Consider the following 18453-nt stretch of genomic DNA (forward strand, 5'->3'; position numbering starts at 1 on the left):
GACTTTGTTCGTTGCTGGATATCTTGGGGCATTTTGCCTTTAAGCCGTCGCCCCGGTTTAATGTGCGAGTACACATGGGATTTAAAAGACCCTCAACAGCACACTGAAATTCAGTTAACTGACGCTGAAATAACTGAAGCTGTCAAAAAGATACTGGATGAACCTGTGGCTGTCTGCCGTAAAATAGGGCTTAGTCCCTTCTGTGTTTCAAATAAACCGCCAGCTGTAAGAATTGCATAACCCCTTTTTTAACCTAATACTCTTAACCCCTCCTTATAACCTTTGTCAATATTATAACATGGTGATGACCCATTCTGGAAGAAGAAAGCTTAGGATAAACCGGCCAAGACACCTCGCCCCAAGACAAAGGTCATCAAACGGCCTGCCAAGAAGAAAACTGTCGAGTCCACTGAGTTGAATATCGACGAGGATCTTGATAACCTGGAATCAGAGGTAGAACTTGACTCTCTTGGTTCCTTTTTCATACACCTCATTGACAATGACCATTATCAGGATGACCCTGAGGCTAGCCGGGCTGATGATGTAGAGGTAATTATTCTTTCCTCCGGTTCAGATCCTCTGCCAACACAGAAAACCCGTCAAGCAAACCAGAAAGTAAAATTTTCACACCCTCTAGCTTATCTGGATCCAAACTTTCTTTTGAAGAAAAAGCAACATGAAGCTCGTCGCACAACCCGGCATAGTGGCCAGGTGGTTACTTCGTCCGGTTTACCGAACACGCCGGTTCGTAAATGCCGCCTAGAGGTTTCACCTACTCCTGACACGTCTTATCCCAAGGCAGGTTATTTTCGGCAACCTCTTAATCCATCTGACTCAAACTATCAAGGAACATCTCATTCATCGTCTGGCGAGTTAACAAGGACACAACTTCCACCTCTTAAATATGTTCCTGGGTGAGCATATTAAAACTAACTCTTTACACCTTGTGCCTACTTAATATGCTAACTTTTAGTTCCATTCATTTCATAGCCAAGGCCAAACCCAGCAAAAGGGCCAAATTGAATAAACCGGCTGATGAAGATACAACAGCTGACCCGGAAAAGACTCCAAAACCATCTGAACAAAATACTGATGCTGTCCTTGATGATCCGCCAGCACAAGACCATGACACCTTTGTTGAGCAAGTGGAAATTGATCCGATGACCCATGATGACAACCCGCCAAGTCCAACCAAAGCTGCTGATGATAAAACGGATGATGTTGTCATTACTGGCGTTAGCTATACAGCCCCCGGCAACCCCACTACTCTGTCAAAACATAGCGCCAAAGAGGAATTTTCTGCCATAGACAAGGGCAAGTGGAAAGTGGACCTGGAAAGCTATGCCCATCTCAGCGCCCAAGATATCCACTTCGGGTTTTTAAACCAGCTGTATACCAGCCGTGATTATGAAGCCAAATTATTGAATATGATGAAGGAGCGATATGAGGTAAACACTCCTGATTTCTGCATCGTTACTCTTCTCTTATAACCAGTTTAGGCTACCAGCTCCAGTAGTCCCCAAGGGCCGGTTTATAGTACTGATATAAGCCGGGACTTTGTAGAAAATACTTCAACCTTCCCTGTGTACCCCCTAAGGACCAGTTTATCTTTTCAAGATGAACCGGGGCTTATTTATCAAACTCAACATTCATGTACAAATCTGTGTAAACCGATGAACCACCAAGTTGATTGATTGCAGCAAAATCCATAGTCTTTAACTTGAGCAAATATGCATTAGTCCCCAAGTGCCAAGTATATGACTTGTCATGTGCTTGGGACTTTGTAATATTTTTAGAGAAGAAACAATAGCCATTAGCCCCCAAGTGCCAAGTGTATGACTTGTCATGTGCTTGGGACTTCAAATGTAAACTGCCAACTTAAAAATTGCATACCTCTTGTAGGCTGAGCTTAGCAAAAAGGAATCCCAAGTCACCGACCTTCAAGAGAATATCAAAACTCAACAAGCCGAGACTTCCAAGGCCAAAGAAGAGCTGACCAATGCTTTAGCAGCTATGGAAAAGCTAAAAGAGAACTTTAAGTGTGAGCGGGCGGGCTGGGATACAGAGAAAGCCACTCTGCTGAAGATGGCTGAGGATGCTGAAGCGGCCCTTAATCCGGTCGTGGAGGAATTAACTGGCTTAAAGCGGCAAATAACTTCCATGACTACTGCTGTCTTTGGTGAGTAATCATCTTCACAAACCGTAAACATGTATTATCAAATAGACTACGGGTTTACCAATTTTGTCAATGCAGGGAGTCGTGTGGCTCATCTAGGCTTAGACATGTGTCAAAGTCTAAAGGCTGCCTATACCTTTATAGAACAACTATATACCGGCATACAACGGGTCATCTGCACAGCTTCTCATAATAAACCGCCCCCAACTTTGATCAAAGATACATTGGTAAGGTTAGCTGTGATGCCTGCCCGGATTGATGAACTAAAGAAATCGGCTGCCAGGGCGGGTGCTCTTACCGCGTTGACGCGAGCCAAAGCCTAGATCTCTGATCTTGATTCGGCCGATCTTGGAAAGGGCTATCCTAGCATAAAAGAGAACGGATTAGACTTTGATAATGATGACCACATAGATTTGACAAGGGAGATGCGTCCACTGGCTAGCAAATTGGCTGAAGAAACTGATATGTCACATTATCAGGCTATTTATGATGACAACAACAAGAAGGTTAATCCGCCAAGTTGCAACGCTCCGAATCTTATTCCACCGATCCGTAAGCATACTTATGCTCTTGATGTTGACCCTTCCTCACTTATAAGTGATGAAGCTATATTCAGAGCCTTAACTAGGATCGATTGGTCAACTAATGACTTCTGGGTAGAGCAGAGGAGGGTGAACTGGCCCAGGATGACCCACAACCTTCAAGCCAGCTTGATCAAGATTCATAAACCGGCAACCACTTTAGCTTCTTCTCTCTACAAGATTTGTTTGAAACATTTGTTCTTATGGGCATCGAACCGCCTTGTAATAGGCTAAGATAAACGCTTGGTCTGCTATGCCATCATGCATATTTCTTTTGCATGACACTGTTAATCCGCCATGTTTAATATATGCTATGCCTACTTATGATACTTTTGCACCATGGAATCTGCTCCCGCAATTAATAAAAAATGTCCTAGAGGTGTTCTCCTAGGCGGGTTATCTTGCCCAACAACATAGCCTATAACCATGGCTAGGCATAAAAATAGCCATATATAATGCAAGACATACAATACCTGTGATATTTTATCACCCTGCTGGTTTAGCAAGCCGGTATAATAAGGGTGATAACCCATCACTTGAATACTGGTAATCATCATCTGTCGGCCGGTTTATGAACGGGCCCAGGCCAGATCAATAAACACCGGATAGTAGTTTCTGCTTGCTGGCGACTTATAGTCAAAGGCCAGGCAAAGATAAATAATACTCATAAAGCATTATAAACCGAATAAATCAAGAAAAAATTCAAATAGTCACAATTGTGGTGTTGCACTGGTCTAGAGGGTTTAAGCTATGGTTCGGATATGACCAAAGCCCCCAAATGATTTCCCTGGTGGCCTTATGCCTATCAAGAGGTGTAGCTATGGTTTGAATACGACCAAGCCCCCAAGTGATTTCCCTGGTGGCCTTATGCCCATCAAGAGGTGTAGCTATGGTTCGAATATGACCAAGCCCCCAAGTGATTTCCCTAGTGGCCTTACGCCTATCAAGAGGTGTAGTTATGGTTCGAATAGGACCAAGCCCCCAAGTGATTTCCCTGGTGGCCTTATGCCAATCAAGAGGTGTAGCTATTGTTTGAATACGACCAAGCCCCCAAGTGATTATGTGGGTTGTGCCCAAGGGGTACCTATGTTTGAGCAGTGTTGTGCAACAAACTCTCTTTGGTCCCTTTAATCCGGCATTAAGCCTCTAATAGACCAGAGCTATGCTCATATGAAGTTATAATATTGGCTTGATAGTCGGATTACCAAGGTAACCAGAGCTGTGCTCTTATAATATGGGCTTGATAGCCGGATTACTGAAGTAACCAAAGCTGTGCTCTTATGATATGGGCTTGATAGCCGGATTACCGAAGTAACCAGAGCTGTGCTCTTATGATATGGGCTTGATAGCCGGATTACCGAAGTAACCAGAGCTGTGCTCTTATGATATGGGCTTGATAGCCGATTACAGAAGTAACCAGAGTTGTGCTCTTATGATATGGGCTTGATAGCCGGATCAAAAACTCGTTTAAAAGAACGACAGAGGCCCCGCTTTAGCAAGGATGCCGGTTTATTATATCAATCATAATATATACATTGTCTAAATATGTACATAAGGAGAGCCTGTGGCTCAAGTGTAGTATGGCCTAAGCTGAGCGATATTCCAGGGCCGACGGGTCTCCTCCTCCGACGTGCGTGAGTCCTTGTGGTCTGGAACATCGATAAGGTAATATGACCCGTTGTTTAAATTCTTGCTGGCCACAAAGGGTCCTTCCCAAGGTGGGGATAACTTGTGCATATCGGTCTGATCCTGGATGAGCCGGAGCACCAGATCGCCTTCTTGAAAAGTTCTAGTTTTAACCCGGCGGCTATGGTAACGGCGCAGATCTTGCTGGTGAATCGCCGAACGAGCTACTGCGATGTCACGCTCTTCATCTAACAGGTCAAGTGCTTCCTGACGTGCTTTTTCATTGTCAGCTTCAACATAAGCCGCCATGCGGGGCGAGTCATGATGGATGTCACTAGGGAGAACTGCCTCTGCTCCATAAACCATGAAAAAGGCGTATAACCCGTAGACCTATTGGGGTGGTATTAATGCTCCATAACACGGAAGGTAACTCCTCGACCCAACAACCTGGCGTCCTCTGCAAGGGAACCATAAGCCGGGGTTTGATACCTCTCAAAATCTCTTGATTGTCTCTCTCAGCTTGACCATTATACTGGGGGTGAGCCACTGAGGATACATCAAGCCGGATATGCTCACGTTGACAAAAATCTTCCATAGCTCCATTGGAAAGGTTAGTGTCATTGTCAGTTATAATGCTATGTGGAAAGCCAAAGCGGAAAATCACCTTCTTCATGAATTGAACCGCCGTTGCTGCATCAAACTTACTCACTGGCTCTGCCTCTACCCATTTAGTAAATTTGTCAACTACCACCAAGAGGTGGGTCTTCTTATCCTTGGATCTTTTAAAGGGCCCAACCATATCAAGTCCCCAGACTGCAAACAGCCAAGTAATGGGAATCATCCTTAACTCCTGAGCCGGAACATGAGCTCGACGTGCAAATTTCTGATAACCGTCACACCTCCTGACCAAGTCCTCAGCATCAGCATGAGCCGTCAGCCAATAAAAACCGTGACGAAAAGCTTTGGACACCAGAGATTTTGAACCGGCATGATGACCACAGTCCCCTTCATGGATCTCATGTAGGATCTCACAACCTTCTTCAGGAGACACGCAACGCTGAGACGCCCCTGTGACACTGCAATGATGCAATTCTCCATTGACAATAGTCATTGACTTGGACCGCCGGATTATTTGCCTGGCCAAAACTTCATCCTCGGGTAACTCGCCCCGAGTCATATAAGCCAAATAGGGAACTGCCCAATCCGAGATAACATGAAGAGCTGCTACCAACTGAGCCTCCGTGTCAGGGATAGCCAAATCCTCCTCTGTGGGTAACTTGACCGACGGGTTATGAAGGACATCAAGAAAAACATTGGGCGGCACCGGTTTACGTTGAGAACCCAACTGGCTTAAAGCGTCTGCCGCTTCATTCTTTCTCTGGTCCACATGCTCAACCTGATAACCCTTGAAGTGACCAGCAAAAACATCCACCTTTCGTCGATAAGCCACCATGAGTGGGTCTTTGGAGTCTCAAGTACCTGATACCTATTGAACTACCAAATCCGAGTCACCAAAACACCTAACCCGACTTAAGTTCATCTCCTTAGCCACTCGAAGACCGTGGAGTAAGGCCTCATATTTTGCTGCATTATTAGTGCAAGCAAACATTAAGCGGACAACAGAACAAAATTTATCGCCTCGAGGGGAAGCTAGCACAACTCCATCCCTCGAGCCCTCCAATTGCCTGGACCCATCAAAGTGAATAGTCCAATATGTGTTATCCGATTTTCCACCAGTGTCTGCAACTCTGTCCAGTCATTGATGAAATCCACAAGTGCCTGGGACTTGATTGTCGTACGAGGCATATATTTTAACCTGTGAGGTCCAAGCTCAATGGCCCACTTGGCAACCCGGCCAGTTGCTTCCCAGTTTTGGATTATATCTCCCAAAGGAGCAGAACTGACCACAATGATGGGATGGCCCTGGAAATAATGTTTAAGCTTCCGGCTTGCATAAAAACTCCGTACACCAGCTTCTGCCAATGTGGGTATCTCTGCTTCGACTCAATGAGAACCTCACTGATGTAATAAACCGGCCGTTGACCCGGGAACTCCTTGCCTGCCTCCTTTCGCTCTACCACAATAGCCACACTGACAGCCCTGGCATTGGCAGCTACATATAGCAACAATGGCTCCTTATCAATAGAAGCAGCAAGGACAGGTGGCTCGGCTAACTGCTTTTTCAAGTCCTCAAACGCCGCATCAGCAGCGTCACTCCAGACAAAATTGTCTGTCTTTTTCATCATCTGATATAGAGGGATAGCTTTCTCCCCCAACCGACTGATAAACCGACTCAATGTTGCAATACGACCCACCAGACGTTGAACATCATTGATACACGCCGGTTTAGCCAGAGAAGTAATTTCTTTGATCTTTTCCGGGTTAGCCTCAATGCCCCTGTTAGACACCAAAAAACCCAAGAGCTTGCCTGCCGGTACGCCAAAGGCACATTTGGCTGAATTAAGCATCATCTTATAAATTCGGAGATTATCAAAAGTTTCCTTCAAATCATCTATCAATGTCTCCTCTTTCCTGGACTTCACAACAATATCATCCACATAAGCATGACCATTGCGCTCGTTCTGAGTATGAAGACAATTCTGCACACATCACTAATAAGTCGCCTGGGCACTCTGGAGCCCAAAAGGCGTAGACACATAGCAGAAGGCTCCAAAGGGAGTTATAAAAGCTGTCTTCTCCTGGTGAGGGAGTCCTGGATTAGGGGGTGTTCGGGTAGCCGGACTATACCTTTAGCCGGACTCCTAGACTATGAAGATACAAGATTGAAGACTTCGTCCGGTGTCCGGATGGGACTTTCCTTGGCGTGGAAGGCAAGCTTGGCGATGCGGATATTCAAGATCTCCTACCATTGTAACCGACTCCATGTAACCCTAACCCTATCCGGTGTCTATATAAACCGGAGGGTTGTAGCCCGTAGGCAATCAACTCCATATACAACAATCAGACCATAGGCTAGCTTCTAGGGTTTAGCCTCCTTGATCTCGTGGTAGATATACTCTTGTACTACCCATATCATCAATATTAATCAAGCAGGAGTTGGGTATTACCTCCATCGAGAGGGCCCGAACCTGGGTAAAAAACATCGTGTCCCTTGTCTCCTGTTACCATCCGGCCTTGACGCACAGTTCGGAACCCCCTACCCGAGATCCACCGGTTTTGACACCGACATTGGTGCTTTCATTGAGAGTTCCTCTGTGTCATCGCCTTTAGGCCCGATGTCAAAACCAATCATCTTCGATCAGCTAGATTATTCTAGGAATATCAAGAATGTAGGCTGGACTGCCTTGATACTCGATCCAATAATTGGCGGACTCCAGTTTTCAAATGTCCTTATGGACGGCGGCAGGGACTAAACCTGATATATCAGGATACAATCCAGCACATGGGGATAAACCCAGCAAGAATCCGCCGCAGCAAAACCTCCTTTCAAGGGGTAACACCTGGTCCGGACACCCATTGTATGGGTTTTCTCCGGCTCGAAGTTATACTCGGCTCTGCTGATAACTTCCGCCGCGAAAAGCTGACCTTCCATATCGTCCCGTTCTCAAGTCGCTATCAAGCACTACTGGGACGCGAAGCTTTCGCCCGCTTTAACGCAATACCGCATTATGCATCTCTCACGCTTAAGATGCCCGGTCCACGAGGCATCATCTCTTTGAAGGGGAAGCACTAAAGTGCCCCTCCCCAAGCGGGGACTGTGCGGCCGCTTTGACAGCCCCACAGTAAAATGGCCTCACCGGCCAAAAAACTTCGAAATAGGTCATTAAAGACCACGAACGCGGATAGACGAGTTCGGTACAAAATCATCATTGATACAGGCTTACTGGCCATATACCCCCGCACTAGGGGCTCCATGCATATACAATAAGAGACAATAAAGCTCAATTTTTATATATTTTACTTTACACTTTGTTTATTTTAAACTTTTGTTCGGCACGACCCGTTTTCAACTCAGTTCCTCTCTTTTACAGATGAACGTCGTGCGGCGCCCGTCCAGGATACGGCACAACGGAGACACAGGCGCAGACGTGCAGTAGGGACCCATCCTAAAGGATTCTTTTTAGATTAAGACCCTGCGTAAACCTTTTTTACTGTCTCTTGTTGCTACACATCCCCTGGTTTTTTCTGATATAACCAAGGAGGAGGCTGGCGTCTTGGCATGTGGCCACGTCAGAAATTTTTGCACGTACCTGGACACTAGGGGCTTTTTTAATAAAGAGTGTTGTTTCGCCCGCACTCATAAAGACCGAACACCTTAGGGAGTGTTCGGCGTCGCGAGTTTTGGCATTATATGCATCAGCTCCGAATCATGTCTTTGGTCAAATGTTGGGTTTCCCGGCTCCTGAGTTCGGCTACCTTACGTTCCGCTCTATCAGCTAAGGTAGCACCAGGAGAACTACTGCGATTGTGCCCCCGGTTCGGCCGGGCGAGCACCTCAGTAGAGAAAGCCGAAAACTGACTGTCATGATGTAGCGTGAGACTGGTCAGCCACTCGATGACCTATCGGAATCTATCGGATTCCTCCGCTTTAACGAAGGGCTGCTTCCCGGTCAGGCACATACGCGCCCCGAATTCGGACGAGCGCAGTTGCCACCAAGGAGCTACCTAAAGAGTCTCATTGTCAAACTCCTATGGCTAAGTGAAAGTGTTAAAGCATTATAGTCCGCTTGCCTGGCCCGCTGCGCTATCACCTCCTTTGTAGGACCAAGATGTTGGGTTAAGTGTGAAAATGCGTCTTCTGCGAGCACCCCCGCACTATGTGCGTGGGGGCTGAAGCCAACGACTGCCATCTTTCAGATTCTATATATATATCTTAAAACGGCCGCACAGGAGGTGTTCCCAATACTTGGAGGCACAAGTATAAAAAAGGCCACTACAGTTTATCAAAATATTACTTTATAAATACATATGCTATCATAACATAGCATATTTCGGGCACTGCGTCTCTATTACACGAGCGCCTTCAAGAACTTCTTGAAAATAGTGCTCGGAGGGCACTCGGCTTTTGTCCGAATCTCGGGATGCAACAATGGTGGTCTCCATCTCTGCCCAGTATGTCTTAACACGGGCAAGAGCCATCCTAGCGCCCTCTATGCATGCTGACCTCTTCATTGCATTTATACGCGGCACCGCGTCAAGGAATTGCTGCACCAAGCTGAAATAACTCTTCGGCTCCGATCTCCCCGGCCACAGGTGACCCATGACGTACTTCATGGCGAGTCCAGACAACCTATTCAGTTCGGCCCATTGAGCCAAACGATCATCCACTGCCAGTGGACGCTCTGGATTGTGAAACTGCGACCAGAAAAGCTTTTCCACTTCGCGATCTTTCTGATCTCGAAAGTGTTCGGTCGCATCAGCAGCACTCGCTGCCAAGTCTAGATAGGTATCCTCCACACTCCACATCCGGTCCAACGGAGCAAACTTCGGATCACAAAATTTCCTTCGCAGCATAAAGGGCTTTCCAGCCGCAATCTGTTCGGCCTGACGCAGCTCCTCCTTCGCAGCTCTCATCGCAGAGCGAGCGTCCTTGGCATCGGCAACGGCCTTCTCTAAGTCCGTCTGTCTCGCCCGGTCTTCTTTCTCAAGAAGTTTGCAACGGTTTGCAATGCTCTTTAACTTCTCGGCCATCTCGGCCATCTCTTCTTTGCGTTGGCAGTGAGCAGCCTGTTCGGCTCTCAGCTCTTCAAGGGCCTTCTCGGCAGCCGCATCGCTTTTTCTGGCTTGCTCCTTAGCTCGGGCAAGTTCTGCCCTAAGATTCTCCACGGCGGCCGTACCATCTGCGTCAAGCACACACATTGTAAGACACTGGCATGAAGCTCCTCTTACCTGATGCCGCCCGAAGAATTACATACCTTGAGCCTCATCAAGCCGCTTGTTGACAAGCGCAATGTCGACATCTGCCACGCCCAGTTGCCGCTTTAGTTCGGCCACATCATCAGTCTGGCTTGATTCTGGACACCTCGCCACCTACATTCAAAGGCGACGTCTTAGACCTGGGATTATGATGCTCTACGTGCCGTCATTTCTTGACAACGCGCAGAGTCTCAGGGGCTACTATCTACACAGGGCGCATCTTACTTATGCGCAACTGACAAAAGTGTACACTATCTAACGTACCTCAAAACCCGTCAGTAAACTTTTGACGGCCTCATGTAATCCCTTTTCTGCGGATGAAATCCTTTCAATCACCATGCCCATCAATGCACGATGCTCCTCTGAGATAGAAGCTCGCCCCAGCAGAATCTTTAGCTCCTCCGGCCGAGCACCAGACGGTGCCGGACTTGTCCTATGGCCTCTTTCGAAGGCCGGACGCGGAGAGCCTTGGGGGGCCACATAGCTATCTTCCGCCCCTGCCGGATTCAGAGAAACCCTCCGCGACGACACCTCAGGGTCGCCCGCCTCGCTAGGCGGTACGGCAGGGGGAGGCGTCCCGCTCTCCATCATCTCCGGAAGAAGATCCCCCGAAGACGAGCTCTGCTGAGAAGGGCTGAGGTCCGAGCTACAAGGTAAAATTTCGGTTAATCTTCTCAGATATAAATCAAGGATTTCTTTCATCCCTCAAAAGGAAAACCTCTCTCTACTTACGGCTCGCTGGAGGGCTGATCCCTTTGAGGGCGTAGTTCGGCCGAGGAACTCCCCGGCGTCGGACCCTCTGACGAGGATTTTCTCCCCCGCTTCGGGGCCATGGTCTCCGGGTCGTCAGAGGCGGCCCTCTTCTTCCCCTTGGGAGAGGAATTGTCGGTTCCTCCCTTCGGAGCAGCCTCCTTCGAGGAGGCCATAGTTCCCTTGTCCTTCCCCTTACTTCCCTCCAAAGGCATTATCTTCAACATCCTGACAAGCACGGGATCCGGCCTGGTTTCGGGAAGGGGAGCCGGACACCTGATCAGCTTTGCCTTCGCTATCCACTCCTGTTTAAAAGGACAGCTCTTTTAGGGGCAAGTTTATGACGATTATATGGATAGTAGGTCCGGGCACAAGGTTACTTACTTCGGTATCCGGGCGATTGCAGCTTAGGCCTGCGTCCTCGGTCAAATCCGGACACATCATTTGTGATCCGAAGAACAGTTTATACATCTCCACGGGCGTTGCGCCCATAAAATGATGGAGAGCTCGTGGTCCCTCCGGATTAAACTCCCACAGACGAAGGGAGCGACGTTTGCCGGGCAGTGTTCGGCGAATCAGCATGACCTGCGTCACCTTGACCAGGTTGAGGTCTCTTTCTAAGAGATCCCTGATGCGGCCCTGCAACAAGGGCACGTCTTTGGATAACCCCCAATCTAATCCTTTGTTGACCCATGACGCTAGCCGTGATGGGGGACCCGAGCGAAAGGCAGGAGGCGCCGCCCACTTGGCGCTCCTGGGAGCGGTGATATAGAACCATTCTCGTTGCCACAAGCCGAGCTCCTCTTGAAAGGAGCCCTCGGGCCATGGAGCATCAGCATTCTTACTTATGACAGCGCCTCCGCACTCTGCGTGCCGTCCCTCGATCATCTTCGGCTCCACTCCAAAAGTCTTGAGCCATAATCCGAAGTGAGGAGTAACACGGAGGAACGCTTCGCACACAACGATGAATGAGGAAATGTGGAGGATGGACTCCGGAGCTAAGTCATGAAATTCCAGCCCGTAATAAAACAGCAGCCCCCTCACGAAGGGATCCATCGGGAAGCCTAACCCCCGAAGGAAGTGAGACATGAACACTACGCTCTCACCGGGCTGGGGACTGGGAATAGCCTGCCTTTGAGCAGGCAACCTATGCAAAATTTCGACGGTCAAGAACTTAGCCTCTCTCAACTTTAGCACGTCCTCCTCCGTGACGGAGGAGGGCATCCATCGGCCTTGAAGGTCGGAACCGGACATTGTCGAAGGTCCGAAGTGCCTGGAATCTGGAGCCTAGGGTGTTGGAACTCGAGGCGACGGGCGAACTCGTTTGAGATTGGAAAAAGGAGTAAGGCCTTGGTCTCTTTATAAGAGGTTGAATACCAGGAGCCCTCCCCGTAACCGTTTGGGACTCGCCTTTAATCGAGAAAACATGCTAACGGGCACGATTGGGTTACCACGTCCGTATTGATGAGAATCCCGTAAAAGGGGGGCACACGATCTCTGCTTTGACAAGACGTGCCAAGGAAACCGCCTCGCAAAACATGCTGAGGTGGAAAAGTGAAAACGATTCGAGTAAAGGACTTGGCTGTAGTGTGATGACGCACTGCGGAATACGTCAGCAGATTTGATTTGTGTTAATATTATTCTCTCTATGGCAATATGTGGAAGCTTATTTTGCAGAGCCGGACACTACTCTTGGTGTTTACAATCTTCTATGAAGGACTTGGAGGAGGAACCCGCCTTGCAATGCCGAAGACAATTTGAGCGCCGGACTCGTCGTCATTGAAGCCTGGTTCAGGGGCTACTGAGGGAGTCCTGGATTAGGGGGTGTTCGGGTAGCCGGACTATACCTTCAACCGGACTCCTGGACTATGAAGATACAAGATTGAAGACTTCGTCCCGTGTCCGGATGGGACTTTCCTTGGCGTGGAAGGCAAGCTTGGCGATGCGGATATTCAAGATCTCCTACCATTGTAACCGATTCCATGTAACCCTAACCCTATCCGGTGTCTATATAAGCCGGAGGGTTGTAGCCCGTAGGCAATCAACTCCATATACAACAATCAGACCATAGGCTAGCTTCTAGGGTTTAGCCTCCTTGATCTCGTGGTAGATCTACTCTTGTACTACCCATATCATCAATATTAATCAAGCAGGAGTAGGGTATTACCTCCATCGAGAGGGCCCGAACCTGGGTAAAAAACATCGTGTCCCTTGTCTCCTGTTACCATCCGGCCTTGACACACAGTTTGGGACCCCCTACCCGAGATCCGCCGGTTTTGACACCGACACCTGGTCCTTAACTGCCATCTTGATCTGATGATAACCAGAATAAGCATCTAGAAAAATCAAACGCTCACAACCCGCCGTAGCATCGATAATCTAATCAATACGAGGGAGGGCGAAAGGATCAGCTGGACAAGCCTTGTTTAAATCTGTGTAGTCCACACACATGCGCCAAGTGCCATTCTTCTTAAGTACCAGCACCGGGTTAGCCAACCACTTAGGATGAAATACTTCAACGATAAACCCGGCTGCCAGGAGCCGGGCTACCTCCTCACCAATAGCCTTACGCCTTTCTTAGTTGAAGCGGCGGAGAAACTGCTTGACCGGTTTAAACTTAGGATCAATATTAAGAGTGTGCTCAGCGAGTTCCCTCGGTACACCTGGCATGTCAGAAGGTTTCCATGCAAAGATGTCCCGGTTCTCATGGATGAACTCGATGAGCGCACTTTCCTATTTTGGATCCAGATTAGCACTGATGCTAAACTGCTTGGATGAATCCCCAGGAACAAAATCAATTAACTTGGTTTCCTCAGTCGATTTGAACTTCAAGGCCGGATCATGCTCTGTAGTTGACTCTTTCAAAGAAGTCATATCCGCCGGACCAACATTGTCCTTATAAAATTTCAACTCTTTTGTTGCACAAACCGACTCAGCATATGTCGCATCACCTTCTTCACATTCCAAAGCTATCTTTCGTCTCCCATGTACCGTGATGGTCCCCTTATGACCTGGCATCTTGAGCTGCAGATAAACATAACAGGGTCTTGCCATAAACTTAGCATAAGCCGGTCATCCAAACAGGGCATGATAAGGGCTCTTGATTTTCACCACCTCAAAGGTCAACGTCTCTGACCTAGAATCATGATCATCTCCAAAAGCAACTTCCAGGGCTATGTTACCAACTGGATACGCCGATTTACCAAGCACCACTCCATGGAAAACAGTGTTTGATGGTTTAAGATTTTTATCCGTCAAACCCATACAACGGAAGGTGTCATGGTAAAGGATATTAATGCTGCTCCCTCCGTCAATGAGCACCTTGGTGAACTTATACCCTCCAACCTGAGGCGCAACCACTAATGCCAGATGACCTGGATTATGAACCCGGGGCGGATGATCCTCTCGACTCCACACAATGGGCTGCTCAGACCAGCGCAAGTAACGGGGCACTGCTAGTTCAACAGAGTTTACTGCCCTTTTATGAAGCTTCTGATCCTGCTTACACAAACTCGTGGTGAAGATGTGATACTGCCCACTATTCAACTGTTTCGGGTTACTCTGGTATCCAAACTGCTGCTGCTGATTCCCCTGACTAGACTGTTGATGGTAACTGCCATGATTACCTTGATTGCCTGGATGACCTTGGTGACCTTGATGACCTTCATGACCCTGGAACTCAGAGCCTGCACCGCCACCTCCATAACCCGGACCCTGTGAACCGGATCCTGAACCGCCTCCCAGTCCATGGTTTCTTTGAAAAAGATTTGAATTCTTGAACTCCCTCGGGATGTAACAATCTTTCTAAAGGTGAGTAGACGGTCTTTGATGTGTACCATGCTTTGGGCAGGGCTGATTCAATGTCTGCTCAAGATTAATGCCTGATCCTCCGGTCCGCGGGGGTGGTCTGCCCTTATGTCCCTGGACATTATTCTATGCATTGGTATTTGCCACAAAGTCCAGGTTGCTATCAGCCTTGCGCTTACCATTACCTCCCTGATTCGCCGTTGGGTTATGCTGCTGCCCTTTGGTGCTGCTGCTCTTCTTTCCCTTTCCCGGTTTGTCATCATCAGACTCAGGATCTTTGGTACTATCAGAGTTAGCGTACTTAACTAGAGCAGCCATAAGTGTCCCCATGTGATTGCAGTTACGTTTAAGCCGCCCTAATTTCTACTTGAGGGGCGTAAAACAGCAATTTTTCTCTAACGTCAAGACTGCTGAATCGACATTGATTCGGTCTGACGAGTGCAGTATCGTTGAAACCTGACGCACCCAATGGGTTGTTGATTCTCCTTCTTCCTAGACACAGGAGACCAAATCCACAATTGACATGGGCTGCTTACATGTGTCCTTGAAATTCTGGATAAACCGGGCTTTTAACTCGGCCCATGACCCAACGGAGTTAGCCGGTAATCCCTTCAACCAAGTACGAGACGTTCCTTCTAACATCATGGTAAAATACTTAGCACATGCAGCCTCATCAACATCCAACAGTTCCATCGTCATCTCATAACTCTCAATCCATGATTCAGGAGGTAAATCGGCCATGTAGTTGGGTACCTTATGGGTTCCTTTGAAATCCTTGGGCAACCGTACGTTACGCAAAGTTGGGGTCAAACACGGAACACCCAAAGACCTGAAAGTTACTCCTGTCTCGACCGAAGCCGTCAGATGAACCGTAGAAGGCTGACGGGCCGCGTACTACGCCACTAACTCGGCCTCTCGACGTGCTCTCCCTTGGTCCACCATGATCTGAGCACCGGCTCCACCGCCTGTTGGGTTATTGCCATGAGGCGGATTACGATTCCGCACACTGGTGGACACGGCTGGCTCATCAATATGTCTGTTGTAACTCCGGCTCAGATGGGGGGTGGAATGAATCCTCTCACGGCTATATGAATAAGCCTGCTGCTGAGCCAAGGCTGTCTGAAGGAGCTCTCTAGCCCGTCGCGTCTCAACCGCTACTGGGGACTCACCTTTGACCGCGAGAGCCACCAAACATGAAGCAGCCACGACCATGTTATCCAAGGGGTTAGAGTAATGACCCGGCGGTGTCGGCCCATGATGCGGCGTCGGTGCATGCTGCGGCGGGTTATCACCCCGACGCGGTGGATCCATCGTGCGCGGTTGAACCGGCACCCCTGTTCCTGGTGCTTCAGTCCGGTTTATCACTGGCTGGTTACTGGTCCCTGCTCCAGGCGTGTTGAAGAGGTTTCTCGGCTCGTAAACCAAAGATAAGCGGGTCTGATGCCTTCTCCTCATGACATCATTTGACGCGTTCTGATCTAGCATAAGCCGGAAGGATTCCGATTGAACCCGCTACGCCTGAGCCTCCAACTCGGCCCGCATCGTGGCCATCCTTACATCCTCGGTTGCTAGTTCTTCCTTGGCTTGAGTTATCTGGTCTCTCACCTTGGCAATTTCTGCATTATGCTCATCCCGGCTTGCCGCACTAACCTTGGTCGCCATCGGTGTTGCTAAAGCATAAAGTAAACCGGACAAAACCTGAGCAGACGGGCGCGCAGGGCCTCCTGCCCCGGCTGTTGTTGCTGCTGTTAACCTGGATATTAACGCCGCTGCAGTTGAAGAATTCTGCCCTGGCTGTGTACCGGCCATAAAGATTGCAACCCGGTTCAGCGGCTCCTGGGGATCCGAAATACTGTTGCCTTCGGAATAGCCCCCAAGCTTGCCGTCTTGCGGTTGGTACAATGACTCGGTCTCTCCAGTAGATGACCCGCCATCGGAGTAAACGACGGTTTCATCATCAGATACCGATCTTTCCTCAGATTCTGCCCCGTGGATGACTCCCACGAAGGAACGCTTCATGGCAGGCTGAACCCGGGCGGGTCTCGCACGCTGAGCCGTCTCGATGATGTTGGTGCAGATGTCCAGCTCAGGGCCCGGTTCGCCGATCTTGCTGATGAAGACGTCAATTCCACCGAAGGGGACCCGGTACCCGTACTCAATGGAGCCGGCCTCGGGGCCCTAGCCTGTGTCGTCGATGTAGAGCTTGCCGCGGCGACTCTTGGTCATCCGGCCCACGGCGTATCCCTTGAGCCCTTCGAAGCCGCCCTTCAAGAACTCGAAACCATCGTGCGATAGCCCCACGGTGGGCGCCAACTGTCGTGGAAACGTCACGATAGATGTCCTAGTGTGAGGACTTAGTCGTGAGGCCATCGCATTGAGGTTAGCTTAAAGGGGTTAAACAGGACAAAGGACACGGGAGTTTATACTGGTTCGTCCCCTTATGATGAAGGTAAAAGCCTAGTCCGGTTTGTAGTTAGTATTGCTCGGGCTTTGATGAACGGGGAGAGAATATGCTTGACCCGGCTCTTGATCTCTTGTTTCTTGTCCCTAAACCGTCGCTGGGTCGTCCCTTTATATACACAGGTTGACGCCCGGCAGTTTACAGAGTCCCGGCCGGCTCATAAGCGTGTCCGGCTCGGTTTCTACCTTTTCTTATCTTACAACACAAGTTATACATCTTATGGCGGTTTATACCTATGGATCATAATCTGCCTTTGGGCCTTGAGCCCTCTTGGTAGCTCTCCTTCGTAAAGCACCGTACTCCTTGTCCTCGTGGGCTATGACAGGAACAACTCACTATGAGTATAATCCGGCCCCTCCTGGGCGGTTTATACTCAATAGTTATATCCCCAACATAAGGTAACCGAATGTTCCTCATCTGAGTCTAGTGATGATGAATCTGATGATGATTTTGGACCCAACTATACCAAGCTTGCTTCTATTGCCACTAAGCAACAAAAAGCTTTGGAAAAGGTTCAAAATATGCTAGACAAAAGCGATGACCTGTTGGGTGAAGAAATGGGTCGAACTCAAACTCTGACTGATAATCTTCAGAGACTTTAGTCTAAGTTTGATAACCTTCAGAGTCATCATAACACTCTCTTAGCCGATCATGAGAAACTTTCTTATGAATTTCTTCAAAGAAAGCAAGATCTTGAGAAGCTAAGGGTGAGCTATGAAGATCTTCAGAAGCAACCTGATTCATTGCTTGCTCAACAGATCAGTTCTGCTCAAGATGAATTCATTCCACCATGTTTGAAATGCATTGAACGTGAATATGCTAATTCTTCACCTGAAAGTTCAAATGCTTCTATTGCTGCAAATTCTTCAACTGTCTCTGTGGTCACAAATTCCTCATCTGATGATACCACAAGTATCACTGACAATGCAGGGCTGGAGGAATTGTATGTGATAGGCATGTGCAAAAGCCTCAAAGGGCATCAGGCTCTTTGTGATGTGCTTAAAAAGCAGATCCTCAACAGTAACCATAGGAAAGAGGGGTATTGCCTTTGAGAGAAAACTCAATGCTGATGGGACCTACTGAAACCTGAGTAGTATCTCAAAACATCATGGATTGCTACGAAAGGACCTCCCATAGATGCATCCACTTTATCTGGCTTTACATGTGAATCTTTA

The sequence above is a fragment of the Triticum aestivum genome, chromosome 5A (genome assembly GCF_018294505.1).
Source record: "Triticum aestivum cultivar Chinese Spring chromosome 5A, IWGSC CS RefSeq v2.1, whole genome shotgun sequence".
Classification (NCBI taxonomy): domain Eukaryota; kingdom Viridiplantae; phylum Streptophyta; class Magnoliopsida; order Poales; family Poaceae; genus Triticum; species Triticum aestivum.